This window comes from Trichechus manatus, unplaced genomic scaffold (assembly GCF_000243295.1).
Source record: "Trichechus manatus latirostris isolate Lorelei unplaced genomic scaffold, TriManLat1.0 scaffold00035, whole genome shotgun sequence".
NCBI lineage: Eukaryota > Metazoa > Chordata > Mammalia > Sirenia > Trichechidae > Trichechus > Trichechus manatus.
Window position 1 is genome coordinate 8523711 of NW_004443971.1, and position 22335 is coordinate 8546045.

General features: G+C 44.5%; 1 protein-coding gene and 1 pseudogene across 1 annotated transcript in view; one reads left to right on the forward strand and one right to left on the reverse strand.

Moving 5' to 3' along the window:
* The window catches only part of MAPKAPK2 (MAPK activated protein kinase 2), a 55711-nt gene that overhangs the window by 18464 nt on the left and 14912 nt on the right, over positions 1-22335 (reverse strand). The window lies entirely within an intron of this gene.
* LOC111820376 (40S ribosomal protein S20 pseudogene) lies at positions 311-1455 on the forward strand (annotated as a pseudogene).

Genomic DNA, 22335 nt, shown 5'->3' on the forward strand with positions numbered 1-22335 from the left:
CAAAGAACCAGCTTTTGGTCTTGTCAACTCTTTCAACTGTTTTTTCTATTCTCTATTTCATTTAATTCTGCTCTAATTCTTATTATTTCCTTTCTTCTGGCGCCTGAGGGCTTCTTTTGCTGCTCTCTTTCTACTTGTTCTAGTTGTAGGGTTAATGTTTTGATTACGGCCCTTTCTTCTTTTTGGATGTGTGCATTTATTGCTATAAAGTGACCTCTGAGCACTGCTTTTGCTGTGTCCCAAAGGTTCCAGTAGGATGTGTTTCAGTCTCGTTTGATTCTATGAATTTCTTTATTCCATCCTTAATTTCTTCTATAACCCAGTAGTTTTCGAGCATAGTGTTGTTCAGTTTCCATGTGTTTGATTTTTTTTCCTTGCTTTCTCTGTTGTTGATTTCTTAAATAAATGTTTTTAATTACACACTATGATTCACGTTGCAAAGGAAATAAATAGGGTGCTGCCACAAAAACACCAACGGTGCTCTTTGAGGAGGCCTCGGTCGCTGCTGCAGGGCTACTTCACCCGCCCACTCCTGCTCCTGACTCACGACTGTTCGTTCTCACCAAGGAACAAGTCAGTCAGGAAGCCGCTCCACAGCCATGGCTTTTAAGGACACCGGAAAGACACCCATGGAACCAGAGGTGGCCATTCACCAGATTAGAATTACTCTAACCAGCTGCAATGTAAAATTCCTGGAGGAGGTGTGTGCTGACTTGATGAGAGGCGCAAAGAAGGGCCTCAAAGTGAAGGGGCCAGTCAGGATGCCTACCAAGACTCTGAGAATCACTGCGAGAAAAACTCCTTGTGGCGAAGGTTCTAAGACCTGGGATCATTTCCAGATGAGAACCCACAAGCAACTCATCACCTTGCACAGTCCTTCAGAGATCGCTAAGCAGATCACTTCCATCAGTACTAGCCTGGGATAGAGGATGAAGTCACCACTGCAGATGCTTAAATCAACTATCTTAATAAATTTATTATCAGTTGGCAAAAAAAAACAGCAATGGTGATGAGGGAGAACCTCATCTAAGAACTGCAGGGAGCCACTGCGTGCCTGGACAGGAGCATCACACTTCGCCTTCATCACCTCCAGGGTCCACCCCAGCTCAGGAATATACAAGATGCCAAACAGATGAGTCAAATAGGTGAAATACTGATTTTCTATGGGAAGAAAAAGATTTCCCCTTCTAGAGCCTCTGCAAAGCTCAGTGCAGAGTGACTGACGGTTCTCCCCTAGAAGCCTGATCTGAACATAAATCTAACCAATTGTAAAAGCCTTACAAGGTAGATGAAATGAAAGGGACACAGAAATACTGCATCGGTGACTTCATTTTGACCCAAACATTTGGGTGAGAGATAAAAGAGATGCTCTGTTGCTAGGAGTCCCTGGGTGGCACAAATGGTTAACGCGCTTGACTACTAGTGGAAAGGTTAGAGGTTCAAGTCCACCCACAGCTGCCTCAGAAGAAAGACTTGACACAACTTGTACAAGGAAAGGTCATGGAAGCTCCATAGACACATCCAAACTCCCTGAGGGACTGAATTGCTTGGCGGAGGCTGTGGGGACCATGGTCTCGGGGAACATTTAGCTCAACTGACATAACACAGTTTATAAAGACAATGTTCTACATTCTACCTTGGTGAGCAGCATCTGGGGTCTTAAAGGCCTGTGAGCAGCCATTTAACATACTTCACTGGTCTCACCCCTTCAGTAGCAAGGGAGAATGAAGAAAACAAGATACAAGGAAAAGATTAGTCCAAAGGACTAATGGACCACAACTACCACGGCCTCCACCAGACTGAGTCCAGTATAACTAGATGGTGTCCAGCTACCACCACTGACTACTCTGACAGGGGTCACAAAAGAGGGTCCCGGACAGAGCTGGAGAAAATTCTAACTCACGAAAAAGACCAGACTTACTGGCCTGACAGAGACTGGAGAAACCCCGAGAGCATGGCCCCCAGACACCCTTTTAGCTCAGTAATGAAGTCACCCCTGAGGTTCACCGTTCAGCCAAAGATTAGACAGCCCCATAAAACAAAACGAGACTAATGGGCACAACAGCCCAGGAACAAGGACTAGAAGGCAGGAGGGGACAGGAAAGCTGGTAATAGGGAACCCAAGGTCAAGAAGGGACAGTATTGACATGTCGTAGGGTTGTTAACTATTGTCATAAAACAATATGTGTACTGTTTAATGAGAAACTATTTGTTCTGCAAACCTTCATCTAAAGTACAATAAAAAAGAAGAAGAAAGGCTTGGCAATCTACTTCAAAAGGTCACAGCCAGGAAAATCCTACAGAGCAGTTCTCTTCTGACACACATGGGGTCGCCATGAGGTGAAATCAACTTGATGGCAACTGGTAACAGGACTTGTTGCTGACTTTGATAAATGTGACCTCTGAAACCCAAGCCTGGGGTGGGAGGAAGCCCCACACAAAACAAAGCTAACACTGAGAGTGGGGACTTCCATACCAAAAGCCTTCGACAACCAAGCCCCACTGCCTAGAAGACAGCCCACCTCACTGAGCGTGACCTTCTCGATGGGCCCCCTCCCTTACTGGCGGGAAGCTTCACAGGGCAGGCCCCAGGTTCAACACAAAAGGCTTAAAAGTCAAAATGTAAACGACAAATGTTTAAAAATATTTCCAAGGATAAAAGGCTAATTAACACATCAATAACTCTGGCAAATCAACTGTAAAAGATTAGCAACTCAATATAAAAATGGCAAAGGACAACAACAAGGAAAAAGAACCAAAATAGCCAAACAAAGGAAAGATGCTCAACATAACTCATTAACAGGGAAATGTTTATGAAAACAGTAACACTGTTATAAAATATTTTAATATTTTAATGTTTGACCAGGAAAAAAAAATCCTGGGTTTATAGAAAGCTGTGGAGGGAAAGGCATTCTCTCAAACACTTGGTAGGGAGATAAACTGGTACATTTTTGGAGAAACGTGGCCAGATCTATCAATACTGTAAATGTTTAAACTTTGGACCCAGGAAATTATCCAGCTAAGAAATCTACCAGTACATTCATGAAGCATTTTAACGGCGAGAACACTGGTAACAACCTAAATGTCTACCAATAAGGGGCTGGTCAGTGATGGCAAATCCGTATGACAGAATACTGTGTAGCTTGTGAAAGAATGAGGCCAACCCTCATTCACGAAGATACTCAATTCCAGAGTTGATTCCAACTTATGGTGACCCACGTGTTACACAGTAGCACTTGTCCCACACGAGCCAACCCTCCTGTGAAAGAGGGGAAGTCCACAGAGGTGAAGGTCTCATTTCAGCCTCAGGAGGAAGAAAAGCCTGGTGGTAACTCCCTCTGAGTATCAGAGTCACGTAGATATAGGGGCCTGGCATCTTCCTGGAGGATGTAACAGAACATGATAACGAGCAACTGAGGCCCTAAACCAGCGCCAGTGACCACTTCTGACTATATGGAAGTGAGTACCGTACCAGAGCAGGGCTGTCAGCCACTCTGAAGTCTTGGGTAGGAAACTGAAAGACTAGGGGACGCAGATACTTCTGTTTCTTCCAGCAGATGATTATGACTTTGAAAGAGAAAGCGGGATTTTGCCAGCAGCACTGTATATATATAACATTACTACATTTAAACTTCCTAACAACCCTGTGAATAGAATCAATTCCTGATTCCACTGTGCAGGTGTGGTGACCAAGGCCCAGTAAAACTAAGCACCTTGCCCCAAGGCCACACAGCTAGGAAGTGGTGAAGCCAAGATTCGGACCCAACCCAGCCTCTAACCTCCAGGCTCTTTTTTCACTACAAAGGATGCTTTGACAAAGAAACCCTGCCTTTGCTAATATTAGTTTACTGTTTACCCTCTGAGTTTTCCTAAATGTCTCCCTGACCTGCCCTGCTCACAGGCCAGCTCCATTTATCTCTGGATCCCTTGGCCAAGCCCAAGGCCTAGTACAGATCAGTCACAACATACACTCACGGATTAAATGCGCAGACTGTACCAGAACCACTTCTACAGGGCAGGTTTACAAGTGAACACACGGCAGCTCTCCCTAGGAGACAAGGCAGCCTGCAGTAGGAAGGAAACACCACTCTCTAAGTTGGCTTTCAATAAAAATATGAGTAGCAGGAAGGAAAAGACCATGTTCTTTATGGCATCTGAGTATGACCTTAAAAAATCCACAGAGATGGACCAGTTACCGAGAGAAATGAAGACGGAAGGTGAGGAGCACTACTTCTGGCCTAAGCAGGTGACTAGCAGAGCACATCTGAAATTTTAACCTGAAGTGACAAATGCAATCTCATCTGTAATACATCAGCAGAGTGGAATGAGATTCATGGCATTTACACCTTAATCGACAGGAAGGAAAGGAGTTGAGAGCAAAAGTATAGGAGAACAGTCCTACAAATCAAGAGGACAACACACACACACCCACACACACACACCCACACACACACACACACACCTGTACAGAATCCTACATGCCTAAGACTGGAGAACAGCTGGCTGAGGAGAGAAGAAAAAAGAGCTAGAAGTTAAATAATTTTTGTAACACATGAGAGAATAGATGGTCAGGCAGAAGATATGCACAACCCTTTCCTACATGGTTGGCAAAAATGGCTCACATGCAAGATAGAGCTCGAGTCACCTAACACAAACATAAGGACATCTGTGAGAAAGATGCGAGTCTTTTTCTGCTAAGAGCATGGCAGCTGATAAATCCTTGTCTTACTTTATTAAAGACTTCATCTCTAACACAGCTGTAGATGCAAGAAGGGGAACTGTTACCCTACTAAACGGAAAGGAAAAGTTAGTAAATTATGTTTGAAAAACAAACAAACCTTAGCTATTTAGCAAAAACAATAACAAGACCACCACACTGGGAGGAAATAACCTTGTCGTTTTGAGTCCAAACGAGGGAAGAAGAAAAAAGAGGACAAAAGCAACTGTTTAGCCTAAACTTCAAGAAAATCAGTGTTTGAATTTAACAAAAAGGAGCAGTATGACACAGAGGTCCCAAAAGGAAATGCATTCTGAAAGATACGACATGAGTCTCTAACAAGTGAATTCTGATCATTTAAAGCACAGCAATGCCCTGGAGAAGAAGCCAGGAGGCAGCTATAGATATATTAATGGGTGTGTCCAAAGACAGGAGCAACCCAGGAGCAACCCAGGACAGATCCAAAGAGGGGTGTGGAATGAGCCGAGCTTGTGAAAAGGCAAGAACTACTAGTAGTGTTTCTTAAAGCTAAATCTAGAGTTATAAGAAAGAGTCCCCTAAAAGGGACAGAGGCTCTGATACACAAAAATGATAGAAAATGAGGAAATGTTCATCCCCAATATGTTCCATCTTATCTGTCAAGGAGAAGACTCTTCAGACAAGAACAAGCTAAACATCTACACACACACACTCACAGACACACTCAAGGGAAACCTCAAATCCCAGCTATGCCAAGAACCAACATACTCACCCAACAATGACAGAATTAAAAGTTCCCAATCTTAGAAGAATCACATCTCAGGATGTAGAAAGAAACTGCAGGTGTGCAGAAGAACTAGATGGTGCCTGGCTACCACCACAGACTGTTCTGACCAGGGACACAACAGAAGGTCCCGGTTAGAATGGAAGAAAAATGTAGAACAAAACTCAAATTCATAAAAAAGACCAGACTTACTGGATATAAGCAACCAGAGGAGGCCCCTAGACTATTGCCCTAAGACACCCTTTTAACCTGGAACTGAAGTCACCTCAGTCATCTTTCAGCCAAATAATAGACTGGCCTATAAAATAAACAATAACAACTGTGAGGAAGGTGCTCCTTTAAACAATCAACTCTATGAGACCAAATAGTCAACATTTACCCAAAAGCAAAGATGAGAAGACAAGGAAAGGCAAGGAAACTGGATGGATGGGTACAGAGCAGGCAAAGCAGAAATGGTGAGAGTGCTGACACATCGCAGGGATTGTAACCAATGTCACGGAACAATTTGTGTATGAATTGTTGAATGGCAATCTAATTTGCTGTGCAAACATTCACATAAAATATTTTTAAAAAAGAAACGGCAGATGTGATTCCAGAACCACTACTGGTCATCATTCAGGAGCCACGGGGAAGAGAAGACAGGGAAACACCCCACTTTTCGGCAGTCCTGTGTTCCCTCAGTGCCCACTATGCTCCTGAGCACAACACTAGGACTTGGGAGTTCAAGGTGTTTACAGTTTAGTAAAACCATGCTATTTTCAATCGCCCCATATGCATGAGAAAGCCAGACAATGAATAAGGAAGACTGAAGAAGAATAGATGTCTTAGAATTACAGTGTTGGCGAAGAACATTGAATATACCATAGACTACCAGAAGAGAACAAGTCTGTCTTGGAAGAAGTACAGCCAGAATGCTCATTGGAAATGAGGATGGCAAGACTTTATCTCACATACCTTGGACATGTTATCAGGAGGGACCAGTCCCTGGAGAAGGACATCATACTTGGTAAAGCTGAGGGTCAGCGAAAAAGAGGAAGACCCTCAATGAGACAGACTGACACAGTGGCTGCAACAATGGACTCAAACATAGCAATAATTGTGAGGATGGTGCAGGACCGGGCAGTGTTTTGTTCTGTTGTAAACAGGGATGCAACACTGAGTCGGAACGGACTTGACAGCACCTAACAGTTTAGTAAAGGAAACAGGTAGGTAAACAAAATTGTTAATAAGGCGTGAAGCATAAGAAGGATATAAGGAACTAGTGTGGCATTTTTGCTTGTGTGTTTGTTTAAAGGGAAAGGGATAAATAGGATGGAGCGCCTCTGGCAAAGCTCTAGATCAGATCATGAGTTGGACAGTCACAACCAGCCTGGGCTGACTGAGGAGCCACGCCAAACTAGTCCATTTCCTTTTTCAGTAGGATTACTAAATTATAGGTGAAAGGAATGCCAGACACAAGGGGCCTTGACTTCCACAAGGTGTACAGACAGAGTCTCCTGCCAGGCCTTTGGGATGGCAAAGAAAGAAGGGTGAGACGACAAAGCATTTAGATAATATTTATAGTTGTTATAAAGACCAACAATAAAGGCTTATTCAATGAATCTAGGACAGGCTGTTGAACATGTACCAAAATGAACTCACTGCCCCTCTAACCTGCTCCCTGATCTCAGTACATGACAATGGTATCATCATCTAGCCAAGCTCCTGGATATAAATCTTGTAGTCATCACCCTCTGCCTCTCTCCCTCCCTCACCAACAGAACCAACCCAATTTTGTCTATGGAAAGATATTCCAAATCCATCCTCCCTTTTCCAGTCCTTGCTATCACTTCCTTGTTTCTGTCCCCGCCCCCCTCCTTTCTCTTGTGTGCTTTCTAACAGGCTTCTAGATGGTAGACTTGATCTGTTCCAAAACATCCTCAGTCAACTCCTGAAAAGCAAACCTGAGCAGGACATTTTCCTCCTTAAACACGTCCAGTGGCTATGAGGATAAAATCCAAATTCCTTACCTTGGCCTTTCCCAGCGTCAGCCCACATCATCTCTGCCCTCACCTACAATACATTCCCTAGGCTTAAGTTACACTGAACCTCAACTGCTCTTCAATCGGCCATGCCTTTGCAAGACTCCCTGTCTTTGCATCCTTCAAAAGTCTACACACATGGCACCTCCTCTCTGGCCACTTCTAGGCAGAGTGAGCTCCTTGCTCCTCTATGTTCCCACCAGACTCTTGTTAAGCTCTGACCAGAGTACTCACTGGTGTTACTTACAAGACTATTTCTCTTCCTCCTGTAGACCATGTGCCACTTGGAGGCTGGAACCACATCTTATTCATCTTTTGATTCCAAACCCTAAGCCCAGTACACAGCATTCAAGAGGTACTCAATAAATTTTGCTTACTGACTAAACCTAGAGAACACCCCAGGGACAAACCAAGGAATGCTGTCCTTGGCCTTGTCTAATATTTTACCAACAAGCTGGTTGAAGACCTGGTAGACAGCAAACTCACCCATCTTGCAAATAACAAAAAAAAAGGGGGAGGAACAATCAGTGTACCAGGTAATAGATTCTTAAAAGATTGCAGCAGATGAAAATATGGGCCAAAACTAATGAGACTCATCAGGAAAAATGAAAAGTCATATGTTAGGGTTTAAAAAAGCATCTACAATAGCATAGGATGAAAGACACTTTTCTCAAGCCAGATCCATATAACATGATGAGTGAGAGCAAAGACTCTGAAGCCAGGCTGCCTAGGCTGAGTTCCAGTTTCTCCATTAGCTAGCTGTGGGACCCTAAGCAAGATTCTTAACCTTCCTACACCTCCACTTTCCTTATCTGTAATACAAAGATACTAATAATACTTACACCTCATAAGGTTGTTATTTGGTTAATAATAATAATGCAAAAGCACTCAGAATTGTGCCTAGCCCAATAAACTCTAGCTATTATTACTGTTGCTGCTTTGGGTTTTGTTGTTGTTGTTGTTAAAAGCTGCTTCTAAGAAAAAGGAAGAGAAGTTATAAGCATTGTGGTTAAAAGCAAGGGTTCCGGAATTCAACTGTCCCAAGTTCAAACTCCAGCTCTAAGCTTAGTAACTGCTTGACCGTTAGGCAGTTATTTCACCTTCTAAATCTCCATTGTCCTCGTCCATTAACTGGAGCTAACAGTAGTATCTTTCAAAGATATTTACTTTAGCAGTATTTCTAATTGGGAGGAAAAAAAAAAAAAACTAGAGATAAACCAATTATTCATTAATAGAAAACTGGTAAACTGAATTATGGTATATCCAGACCAGAGAATACATGCAATTATCAAAAAGAATGAGGTAGATCTATACATAATAATATCAAAAGCATTCCAAAAAAAGGATAATTTTTATATAAAAAGCAAGTTGCAGATCTGCAGATCAATACAAACAGTCTGATTCCATTTTTGTAACATGTTTTTAAGAAGTAAAAGAAGTGTGTGTGTGTGTGCGCGTGTGTGTGTGTGTGTTCACCCATACTTTGACCACGCTATGCAATCCTAATCATCAATGGGGAAAATTATGATTCTTTCATGACCTTTAAAATTTGTGTCAACATCGCCAGGTTGGCAACTAACATCACAAAACAATGTGTGTATTAACTGTTTAATGAGAAACTAATTTGCTCTGTAAACTTTTACATAAATCACAATAAAAAAAACTGAAAAAAAAATTGGGGTAAAACCCACAAGATCTCATATATGAACCATTCAGAAATTATCTACCATTAAAACTTTGGAATATATGTTTATTAAAATATAAATAATATAAATTATATAATTTATATACTATATAAATTAAAAATAGACCTATACTAGATAAATTAGAAAAAAATTAGAAATTAAAAAAATAGAGAAAATGTATAATGATCTAAATTCCAAATCATTTTAACCTGGTTTAAAAAATTAGCAATACACAACAGACCTTTTTCATATCATTAATAGTTTTCTACCACATAACTTTAGCAATTGCACTATCGAGACTTTCAGTAAGTTATTTAATAATTGTGCAGAAGTTAATAGGGAAAGTGTAATTAAAATTTTCAATTAGACCCTTTTTTGGCAATGCATTGTTTTGGGAAAAATTTCCCACAGAAAAGATTTATCTACCCCAGAAATGATTACTGAAGCATCTCTCTTCGTTAGTAAAGAGGACTTGCATCAAAGACACATTTAATTTACAAGAATTAAAATAGTTCTGTTATTTAATTAAATATTGTAATTGTCAGTTATAAATGACTAGAAAAATGAAAAATGATAATAAATAGTATAAATAATATTTATTTAGTCCACTGTGAAGTTAAAGCCTGAGACACTGAGAGTGTTTTATTTCTTTGGAAAAAACCACTTATTAGAGTGATGTGAACAGGGCTTGCCTCCCTGTTATATAACATACAACAGGGAGCAGGCATCTTTTCTACGCCTTAGCGGTCGTCATCCTCCTTTCTAAGTTTGGATCGGCCTCCAACATTTTCTCCTTTGCACTTTCAATGTTGTGAAATACCTCCAAGAGTCCCCTTAACGTGAAGTTTTACGCCAGCATCACTTCCTCTGGGAATCTTCATCCTTTTTGTCACAACCTCTTTCCCCATTTATGTCAATGAGTTCATGTTCACGGAGTTCCCTCCAGAGGTGGCAGTGTCAACATTCCACGACCAGCAATTTCTTCTATAATTCCATTTACATTCAGCTCAAATTTCACTCCCAGTGTTACCACTTTTCATTTCTTTGCTAAAATTTCATTGTTGTTGACCCAATTTCCTCTTGTGATTCCTGACTTTTGTAATATGTCACTAGGACACAAGGAAGCCACACAACTACAGGTTTTCTCATCTGGGCGTGAATTGAACAACAGATGGGCGGTGGCCAATCACTCACAGACTCTCAGAAGTGACCGACTGGTCACTGATCACGATGGACATGTTAATTACATAATGATTTGTGGACTGAACAGCTCACAGCTAAGTTTGTACTTTATGTAATTACTCAAAGTTAACAGACCACGGCAGCTGAAATGTCAACCATGTTGTTGGGGGACTGGTGAAATCCATACGTATAAGAACTGCGCAAAGCAAGGACTATCTGTACAAAGAACATAACCTGGAAGGAGACACACCAAAGAGCTTACAGTGATTACCCCTTGGGGAAGAGCAGTAATACTTCAATTTCTTTCAGTGACTAGATTCTAGTTCTCAATCCAGGGTGATTTTGCAACGCCCCCGCCCCCTCCCCCCCGCAGAGGCATTTGGCAATATCTGAAGACCTTTTCATTGTCATGACTTGGGGTAGGTGGGGTACAGGCATCTAGTGGGTAGAAGCCAGGGATGCTGATAAATATCCTATAACAATCCACCATAACAAAGAATTACCTGCTCCAAAATGCCAACAGTACCTATTTTAAACCAATAGTTTTTATTAAGTTACTTTTAAGAGGACCTTTCTCATAAGGTGGTGGCAAAGATTACATGAGATGATGGCAAGCAGCAAGTATGCAATATTAACACTATTAACATCAGGGGCTCTAGATGACTTCAAGCTGAATAAGTATCTTAACACCACCTGAGATTTGTGGTATTTTTACAAACATTAACTCATCTGATTCAACACCACGATGTGGCTGCCAAACAGTTAACATTGCCATCAGCTTACTGACAGATCAAGTACATGGCTCAAGACAGGGATCCAGATCCAACCACACTCTCACACTCTGAACCTGCCAGACCACATCCAGAATCCAATTCTCAGTTCTGGGCAAAGGAGGCCAACCTGGACGTAAGCAGTCTGAGAACCATGTCACATGAGAAACAGTTCAATAAACTGGGGTGATTGGCCTGAAGAAGAGAAACCATGAAGGATCAGTTGAGAGACTGAATGGGATAACAGTCCTAAAACTCAATAGTGCTGTCACGGAAAAGGGGGCTACATTAGATTTGTCCTATTTGCTCCCCAAGGTAGAAATTATAAGAAGCTGTCCCACAACAGTAGGACCTTCATAAAGTAGTGAGATCCCTATCCCTGGAAGCATTCAAGCAGAGGCTTTCAGGTGGGCTCTCAAGAGGATTCCTACATTGGAAAGAGATTAATCTAGATAAGCAACAAGGTACTTCCTAATACATTCTTGGGTGCAGAGTACAATGAGAGGGCAGGGCACAGAAAGTCAGAGAAGAACAAGAAGTAACAGCCTCCTGTGCCCCAGCAATCCCACTCCTAGGTATTTACCCAAGAGAAATGAAAACATTATGTCCACCAAAAGACTTGTGCAAGAATATTCATTAGAAACCTTATTCATTATAGCCAAAAACTGGAAATAATCCAAATGCCTATCAATGGGAGAATGGGTAATTCATGCATACAATGAATACTACCCAGCATAAAGAGAAACAAACTACCAAGACTTGTAACCACACGGATGAATCTCACACAAAGGAGTTCAAAATGATGATTCCATTTACATGAAGTTCCAGAATAGGCAAACTAATCTACTGTGAAAGCAAATCAGAAGTGATTGCCTACAAGGGAGCAGGAAGGGGTTAACTGGGAGGAGCATGAGGGGACTTTCTAGGGCAATAATTGTCCTCTGTATCTTGATGGGTGCACAGGTGTAGGCATTCATCAAACCTCATCAAATTATAGACTAAAGATCTGTACATTTTGCTGTTATATAAATTTTACCACCAAAAAAACACAAGAACAAATACTGCACTCTAATTAATGCTATGTATGCAGAAACGTTCAGTAGTGAAGTGTACTGATGTCTGCAACTTACTATGAAATGCATCCCAAAAATAAGATGGACAGATAAAGGGATAGAGAGATGGAGACAGACATGATAAAGCAAGTATAGTAAACGCTGAACGGTAGAATCTAGGTGGCTGGGTATATGAATGCTCACTGTACAATTCCTTCAACTTCACTGTGTATCTGAAACTTTTCATAGTAAGAAGTAGGGGTGGGGGAGTAACAGTCAATAGGGAGCACTATACGGGAGAGAAGGGGGCTGAGAGATCATGGGAGGAGAACAGTAAGGGGAAGAAGAGGGACTGTTTCAGCCAACACAGGGGCCTGTCAAGGGCAGAACTGCAAAAGATCTGGCTGACCTGAGAACAGGCTGTCTCAGCCAAGACGGAACACGTGAGGCTGGTGTGCAGCCCTCTACTGCCGTAAGCTCTTGTTCCTGTGGGACCGGCTCCATCTCTGTCCAACTATCGGGCCTGGGACAAGTCCCTGCCCCCTCAGCCTTGGTTCCCTCCCCCCAAGGAAGAGGTCAATTCAGAGGATCCCTAATGTGCTTTCCAGCTCTAACAGCCTACTACTCACTGTATCTGTGGAAACCACTTTTCCAGACAGGAGCCAAAGAATGCAGACACCCAATTACAACTTCGGTGAGCTCCAGCCAGTTTCACACCAGCAAAAGGCAAGGAGCCCGTTGTCGTATAAATGTGTCTTCAAAGAAAGGGTCTGGGTACAGCCAGCGCTCAAATGTCCACATGTGGATTATCCACTTTGTAGATAAGCCACAGAAAACAATGAATCAATGAACGGGCTACACACACGCGCGCGCGCGCACCCAGCAGGTTTCTGGGACACAGAACATTATGGGAGCCCATATGAATTAAGCAGATATATTTACTAGAGGAAAAAAAAATTCACTGATATTTTGAAAAATCCAATTTAAATAATTTTAAGATTATCTACTCCACTACCTCCATCCCCGCCCTGGATGGCATGGATAATTTAAACTTCATGGCTGTCCACTTTTCTATGCTTTATCTACTCTATGGTTCTCTACTCCAAGTAGAGAGTTTGCCAAGTGGCAGAAAAAAAAAAAAAAAACCCGTTGCTGTCAAATCGATTCCAACTCATAGCAACCCTATAGAAGGATACACCAAAAAGCAGACCAACCTGGTCTGAGTCCCAGCTCTGCAATGAACTTGCTGAGCACCTGTACACAAGTCACTTTCACTCTCTGGACCTCAGTCTCCTCGTCTATAAAATCTAAGACACACCTAGCCTTCCTGAGGTCTAAGGTTTCCTCCAACTCTAAACTCTTTGGCTTCTGTGATTCTATCTTCCCTGGTAGGTAATACAACCCTAAAAGTTGTTTAATGTTTTAAATGTTCCATAGCCCTTCCAGGTATAATACCCACTGCCATCGAGTCGGTTCTGACTCATAGCGACCCTATAGGACAAATTAGAACTGCCCCATAAGGTTTCCAAGGAGCTGCTGGTGGATTTGAACTGCTGACCTTTTGATTAGCAGCTGAGCTCTTAACCACTGCGCCACCAGGGTTCCTCCATATATAACATCACCTCTAACAACTCATAATCCGGGTAGAGCTGACATTATCCCCATTTTAGGCAGGACATTTACCAAGGTTACATAGTTGGTTGATGACAGCGTGAGGTTATCACTCAGGGCCCCAAGGAGACCATGTGATTCCCTGGAAAAGCACAGGGGACTCTGGGAACCCCTCCTATATTTTAGTACCTATAACCAGCCCCTTTCTTCTCATGCCTTAGCTACTCTGGTTGCCATGGCAACCAGAGAATCTACTCCTTCTGGCCCCAGATCTTAAAGGAGAGGGAAGTATGTATCTGTTTCTTAAACCAAACCGCTACCTCACAAACCAAAAACCTTCTGGCAAGACTGACTTCCTCTCTTTCTCCTTAGGGAGGAGGGATGGAGGGGGGCACTGCCTAAGCTTAAGACTCAGAAACGGGAGCCTGGGAGCCTGGAGGAAGTCTCTGGAGTGCCTGGGGGTGGGGGAAATCCCAATCTCCCCAGAATAACTGGCCAATTACCTAGGGGAAATCCGGGATCCTCATTACACAGGACAACAGGCCACCCCTCTCTAGGTCCAGATGTGCCACAGCTGCAAGTACGACCATGACAGGAAGTGGAGCCCCAACAAGACAAGAACCTGTGAGAAAGAGAAAAGGAAGACGTGCGGTGCCATCCTGCCCACAAGGTATGCCTACCACGTGCCAGGCTAGAACCACAAATGTCTGAGAAGCTGATCAGGTGAAGGCAGAAACAACGAGGTGACGGGGAGAACAACAAGGAGAGAATACAGGAGTGCGGCTCAGACACTGCCCTGCCTTCTAATCTTGAGGGGCATCTCACACTGCCAGGACCTGGAAGGAGCACATCTGAAGAGTCTTCTGCACAAGCAGAGCCCCACCCAGGGGTAAGAAAGAATTTCCATAGTGACCAATGTGTCTAGAAGTGGCCTGAATGTATTCCCAGCAGAGGTGATGAATGCCCAGCTGATGGCGAGAGGAGGGAGTCATCCCCTCTCTCTTCCTACTCCCCAGCCCTCTCCACCCTTACCTAACACCCACCCTGAGTGAGCTCACAGGTTCCTGGCAAGGTCTCCCTCCCTGGAGGCCAAGGCAAGTCCACAGGGTCAGAGCTGCTGGTCCCCCAGGGAGGCTGGAGCCTGGGAGTCCGCAAACACAGCCCCAGTTGGCAGCAGCAGCTAATTCTGCTGCTCCCAAGCCAGAGCCTGGCCCACCCATTCTTCCTTTCGGAGGTGTGAGGGACATATCTGCCCTTTCTGCACTAGCAAAGGGCAACAGCAGAGAGACTGGGTTTGCTCCTGACCCTCTGGAACTGGGGAAAGGCAGGGAGAAAGCCAGACGAGCTGGGAGACCAAGTATGAGCGGGAATCTCACCCTAGTTCCTGCTGAGGACAGCCGTCATCCCCCTTCCGTTGGGAAGGCCAAAAGCAGAAAAGCAGCATTAAAAAAACAACAAATAGGAAACCCAGGCCTGCCTGAATGACACTGCGTCTCCCCACACTGGAAGTATACAATCCCCAGGAAAGGTGACTTGTTCCCATTTTTCCTAGTCGCCGATTTCCTTAGAAATAACCCTGGGCTCCTGGCAAAGCCTCGTCGGGAGGGTGCTGAGGCCTGCAGTAGGCTCCGAGAATTCCCCAGACCTGGGTGTGCTCCAAGAGAACAATCGGTGAGGCCCCCCAGGCGTGTCTCAGGGAGCCAACCATCTGGGGGACAAGCCGCTCACATCCACCTCCCACCACCAACAGGCTGAAAGCAAGTCCAGCCAGGACTCTGGAATTTTAAAATTCCACAAACCTTAACAAATCCATTTCACCATTCTGAATTCTTCCTTAAATTTAAGGCAAAATGCCTTCATTCTAGCTCCTCTAGGTGCTGGAGGGCTAAGTGCTTTCGGTCCTAGTCCATCCCCCAGATGCCGCTTGGTGGGGGGCGGGGGACACACCCAGTCACCTGCTTCCTCCCAGGCGGCCACCTCAATCTCCCCCATCAGAAGAAGAGAATGCAGAGGGATAAGGGAGCTAAACCTCGCTCCCTCTACTTCCAGGATTAGCAAGCAGCTGCCTCCAGATCGGCAGCCTGTCCCTTCTCCGATACCAAGGAGCTCTCAGCAGCCTGGGCCTCAAGCAGGGGTGTCTGCTGCCAGCTTGTTCACCCCCCACGCTGCAAACTGCCGCTTCCCAGGCACGACAGATGTAGCTGCTATTCAGTATTTTCAAGCCAGGACAAAAGGCTTCTTCAGGAGCACAAAGCCAACAGGGATTTAGACAGGACCAACTTCAATAGAAGCCACCTGCCAGGGGCCCTTCTCTGCCACACCCCAACACACACACCACACACACCCACACACACACACACACACACACACGCACACACACACACACACACCTTTTTCAAACTTCTCAAACCTATGTTGACCAGAGTCAGGTGGATTTTTCTCTGAACCAATGGATGAAATGGATGATTCTCCTCCCAGGGCAGAGACTGTACTGCCATTTCTCAAATAGTATTTCATAAGATGTCATTAAATAATAAGTAAAAAAGGAGTACTACTGAGTTCTGAAAATCAGCCAATGAAAACCCTATGGGTCACAACCGATCATGGGGATGGCGCAGGACCGAGCAGTGTTTGGTCCCACTGTGCATGGGGCTGCCATGAGTTGGGGAACAATCTGACAGCAGTCAACAACAGCAACAGCAACGTACATGTCAGAAGCACTGAGTTAAAGTTAAATACATTTTTTCACTGCAGACTTTCTCAGAACCTTTAATTTGTTAATGTACACTGCAAATTGTTCCCTAATTTATTTGATCACAGAGCATCTCACAGGATTAGAGACCCAAGAACACACTCTAGGACTCTCTGTCTGGTGCTTGGAGAAATGAGTGGTTTCTTACTCTCGGGATTCACTCAGTTCCTTGTACAAAACTCTCCTACCATTTGGAGTATGTAAGAAATATCTTTCTTACACTCTTCTCCCTCGATAAACTTCCAGTTAACAGATGAATGAGCAAATTAATGAGCGTGCATGTGCTTGCAGTATCTTTCCATCCAGTTCAACTGATGATGAAGCTTCCCCAGAAACAATTAACTAGCTGCTGTCAAGTCGATTCCGACTCATGGAAACCCCATGTGTGTCAGAGTAGAACTGTGCTCCATAGGGTTTTCAAGGGCTGATTTTTCATAAGTAGATTGCCAGGACTTTCTTCCAAGGTGCCTCTGGGTGGACTCAAACTGCCAACTTTTCAGTTAGCAGCTGAGCATGTTAACAATTTGCACCACACAGGGACTTCTCAGGGACCATTGGAACTTCATAAAAGAGGCAGATCCCATGCACACACTTAAGCCAACCTTAGCTGTGGATCATCTGTGCTTACGTCACCAAGGACAAGGGTATGACTTCGACCCCTAGATGAGCCAACCGGTTTTATTTCTTTAAAGTCTCCCTAGACCTGGGCAGCTGTTTTTCACTTGACTATCAGGGTAACTGGGTGACTGCATTCAATGCACACACCTGAGTCAGTGAGATGCCACCACTGTAAGCATCACACATGGACTGGGGGAGCTCAGCCACCAGCACCACTAATTTCAGCAGAGACACCTGAGACGCACAGCAGTGAGGCTGACGAAGCCTGAATGGCAAGGGCCCCCTCCCACACTTCTCACCCAACCCTCCTCCCATCACGGGCCAGATAATAATGACAGACAGACACTCCACATGGCATAACCCTTCAAATTTCCCCAGGAAGTCCAGTATTTTCATATTCAAACTGCAGCTCTCAGATTGTCTCCTGGATCTGAAAGTAGCCCTCCCCACTGCCAAAAAAAAAAGAAAATAGATCCTAACCTTGGCAGACATTTCAGCTGAAAAAATATAGTTGGTATACCCTGGGTAACCTTGTGGAAAAGACCCTTCCACAGCAGCCTCTCTGATTTCCTGGTGTGGGCTTTTTTCCTGCATTCATAAAAAAGCAAACCTGAAAAGGTGCCTCCCACTGACCTCCGCGGCTGACCACAGAAGCAGGTGCCCCGGACAACAGGGAGCGCTCAAGCCCCCACCTCTCAGACAGGAAGCCTTGCCTCTCAAGCAGGGTCCCTGGTTCTGAAGCCACGGGCTGTTCCCGGCAGACACGTTTCTTAGAACGCCTTCAGCGGAGATGGAGATTGTGGTTAGTATCTGGGCGCCATCAAGAGGCCGGGGAATTCCTGCTGCTCTGGTTCTGACCTAGGAACGGAGGAGGCCCTGATGTTAGCGCTCACTTCCACCCCCAGCAGCAACAGAAGAAAACAAAGTGTGATCCCAGGAGGCAGGACTAACTTTCTCAATCACTGACTCTATCACAAAGCGTGTACTTCAGTGAAACACACAGGTCACAAAAGGCCACACACAGCTTGATTCTATTTATATGAAATGTCCAGAAAAAGCAAATGTATAGAGACAGAAAGTAGATTAGTAAATTAGGACTGGGGCGGGGGGCGGGGGGAATATTGGGGAGTGACTGTTGATGGCACAGGATTTCTTTTTGGGGTGGTGAAAATGTTCTAAAATTGATTTAGAGGTGCTCGCATAACTATGAATATACTAAAAACCACTGACTTGTAAACTTTAAATGGCTGAATTGTACAGGATGTACAATTCAATAAAGCTGTTAAATTTAGGAAAAAGGAAAATCTAGGATAAAGCTAAAAGTCTGTTCCTGCCCCGTTTTTCCCAATTTTTCTTATTGCCCACTTGGCAAAGTTTGTCCAATCTACAGAAACACGCAGTGAAAGGGGACATTGATGGCACTTTCTAGTGAAGCACGCCCCCACCCACCCAAGCCAGCCCCAGCCCCAGCCCCACCCCAGAGAGCAGGGACATGAAAGGTCCCCTTCCCGGCCCCTGCCAATACCTCCTCCACCCCCTTCCCAGCCTCCTCCCACTGGGGCGCTTCTCAAGGCTGGTGAGAACTCTTTGGCTCCACTCATCAGTCCACTTATCTACTCTAACTGGGCGGGTTATGTTTGGATGTATCTGCTTCTGGAGCTGACAATTTAATTCCTGAGTTTAAAAACTTTATTGTCTAAATACCAGTTTAGCCTCTGAGGCAACCAAGCTGCCATGTCCTGCTTGATAATTATCAGCTGCTGGGTAGCACTTTTCCCAGCCAAGCTGATGAGCCCAGGGCCTGGCGTGTGGGTAAGTACGCTGGGAAAGGGGCTCCGGCTCCCTGGGGCAGCCTCATCAGAATCCAAAGGACAGACAAGAAACTAATCAACTTATGGGGGTATTTACTGCACTTTGGCTAAGAGTCAGGCACCATGCTAGCACTGGGGATACTGAGACATGGCCTTTGTCCCCAAGGAGCTCAGGGTCTAGCAGGGGCAGTCATGGAAACAGAAGTGATGTGTGTGGTCATATCTGACCGGGAAGAGAAACCAGATTAGATGCCCTCAAATACCAAAGGTTAACCTTGCAGACAAGCAGGGACTCTTCTCCAGGAGCACCACGCACAGAGGCAGAGGGTACACATAGCTCAAACCAGCTAGAGCGGCCACTGGGCAGGGTCCACCAAGATCTGGCTCTTTCCTCAATCTCTCAGCAAGGCCCGACAAGGGGAAAGGTCTGGGGTGTGGCATCCCATCTCTGCATCTCTCTAGAGCCCCTGGCAGATGGAGCACTTCTGAAGATGCGCCATGGCTTCCGGATGACTGTGCTCAATATCTGCTGAGTGGCTACGCAGAAGACCAGAACTGACATGGTCTGCAAGGCTCTGGAAAACACAAACTGGCCTCAAGGATACGACAAGCACAGGGAACCAAATTCCGGACTCAATAAACATAGAACTTTAACAACAGCATATATTTTAATGATAAGGTTATCCTGAAAAGGAGTGAGCTCCCCATCACCGGAGGAATTTAAGCATAGGCTAGACAAATTGGTGGTGGCCAAACCTAGATAATTATCACTTGGGGGGTGTCTTAGTTATCTAGTGCTGCTATAACGAAATACCACAAGGGGATGGCTTCAACAAACAAAAATTTATTATCTCACAGTTTAGGCAGCTAGAAGTCCAAACTCAGAGTGCCGGCTCTGGTGAAACGTCCTTGTGTCTCCTGAGCTTCTGCTCCTGGGTGACCTTCATGTGGCTTGGCATCTCTCTTCCCCCATCTCTGCTTGCTTGCTTGTCCTAATCTGCTCTTATTATATTTTATAAGAAATTGACTCAAAACACACTCTATACTCATCCTGCCTCATTAACATAACTAAGACAACCCATTCCCAAATGGGATTATAACCATAGACACAGAGGTTAGGATTTACAATACATATTTTGGGGGGATACAATTTACTCCATAACAGGGAGTATATTAAAAATATACATTCCTGAACAGCTCTATAAAGTCTTAGATTCAATAAGATACAAAGAGTGGGGCTAGAAATCTATATTTTCAAATGCTACCCACAGGAGACTCGGACAGTCAACCTGATTCGGGAACCACTGGGCTAGATGACCATCTACCCGGGATGTAGTCCTAAACAAGGCAAACCAAATACTTTTTAAGGTCTTTTTCTAAATCATTACCTTCTAGTTACCCTCTCACAGTCCATAAACAGTTGGTGTAAGGTTTGTGCTCGACTGCTAAACTGAAGGTTGGTGGCTCAAACCCACCCAAAGGTGTTGCAGAAAAAAGGCCTGGTGATTCACTTCTATAAAGATTACAGCCAAGAAAACGCTATGGAGCAGTTCTATCTGTAACACATGGGGTCATCATGAGTCGGCATCGACCCTACAGCAACTACGACATTTACCCTCTCACCTCTCCTCATGTCCTGCCTCAAATCCCCTTTCAACTCAGATAAATCTTTACCAGGTTGTAGAATGATTACCTCAGAGTCCAGCATAGTCCAAGAGAACTTTCTGTGATAAGGGAAATGTTCTCTAACTGTGCTGTCCAATATAGTAACCACTAAGCCACATCTGACTGTTGGGCACTTGAAATGTGACTAGTGCCACTGAGGAATTGAATTTTTTATTTTATTTTATTTTATTTTAATTTAAATGTAAATGGCCATATGTGGCACGTGGCTACCATATTGGCCAGTGCAGCTTCCTGCAAATGAGGGTTTATGTGTTCACTGTGGTTCGAGGCAAACAAACGAATTCAGATTCCAGTCCTTCCCCCACCCCCCTTGCTGAACTCACATCCAGCCTGAAGAGAGCCACCTGATGAACAATCAAAATAAACAAACCCATTGCCGTCAAGTCAATTCCAACTCATAGCAAACCCATAAGACAGAGTAGGAATGAACCATAGGGTTTCCAAGGATTGGCTGGCGGATTCGAACTGCTGACCTTTTGATTAGCAGCCGAGCTCCTAACGACCGCGCCACCAGGGCTCCTACCTGATGACAGGGAGATCAAATTCAGAGAAAACAGGAGGAAAGGAGCAGCTCAGTGTCAGCTGTAACAGAGGCAACAAGGTACAGAGAACAAAGAGGCTGAACAAAACCTCTCACCCGCAAGGACTTTACCCTTCTCTGCCTAAGAAAGCAATTAACACCAGCAGCCATCACCCCACCCCAGGCAGTCAGGCGAGTTGGCTGCTGCGTTTCGCAGCTTCCCAGAGCAAGGAGACCTGTCCTCGGGGATAACCTAGAACATTCCTTAGTTAACTAAACCCGGAGTCTCAAAGCTGGTTTGTACTGGAATTTTTTGGCTGCATATGGGTATAGAAATGTGAGAAAGAAAAAATGAATCCCTTCTCCCAAAAAAGTCTCACTACTCTTCCAGACTTCGAAAGTTTTCATGAGGAAAATATCTACACACTTCCAAACACAACCGGACCTTTGCCCAGCTACAGCATGAAGGGCAAACTCAAGCCTGACCAAGGACTCCAGATTAACACGTGTGGTCTTCCAGCCTTGATTTCTGCCTCCAAGCAATCTCAGGCCCCTTTTCCCAGCGTCTGCCTAAACGCAGGCTCTGAATCTACTCAAAAGGGTGGTTATCTGAGTTGAGAAACAAGTAGTGCCTCAACCTCCTGGGATACCAAATGAACACAGACACAAGCTGCAGCAAGATGGGCCCGGTAGGTGTCCAGAACCACCTGTCGTATTTAAACAGCTCTCCAGTGACCAGGCAGCCTTCCAGTGTGCTTGCACAGCAGACATCTCTCCCATGGAGAGCAATAGATAAGATGCTTTTTCTCAAGGTTCCCTCAGTCCAAGCCACTGACTCTGCCCCTTTGCAGACACAGCTGGCCTGCTGCAGAGACAACAATCCCCCCAAGGACAGAAGTCTTGCTGTGGTCTCTGCGAAGGAGGTGTGGATGCAGGCAAAAGGAAGAGAGAAGACATGAAACACACTGTGGGGGAGGGGAGCAATGCGGATTCATCAAAGACCAGATACTTTTTCTAGTTTACTGGAAGATGTTTTTTGAAGGTTTGTTTTGTTTTTTGGGTTTTTTGTAGTTTGTTTGTTTGTTTTATTTCCCCCCGTTCTTGCTCTATAAAAAGAAAGGAAAAAAAAAAACATGTTGCAACTTCC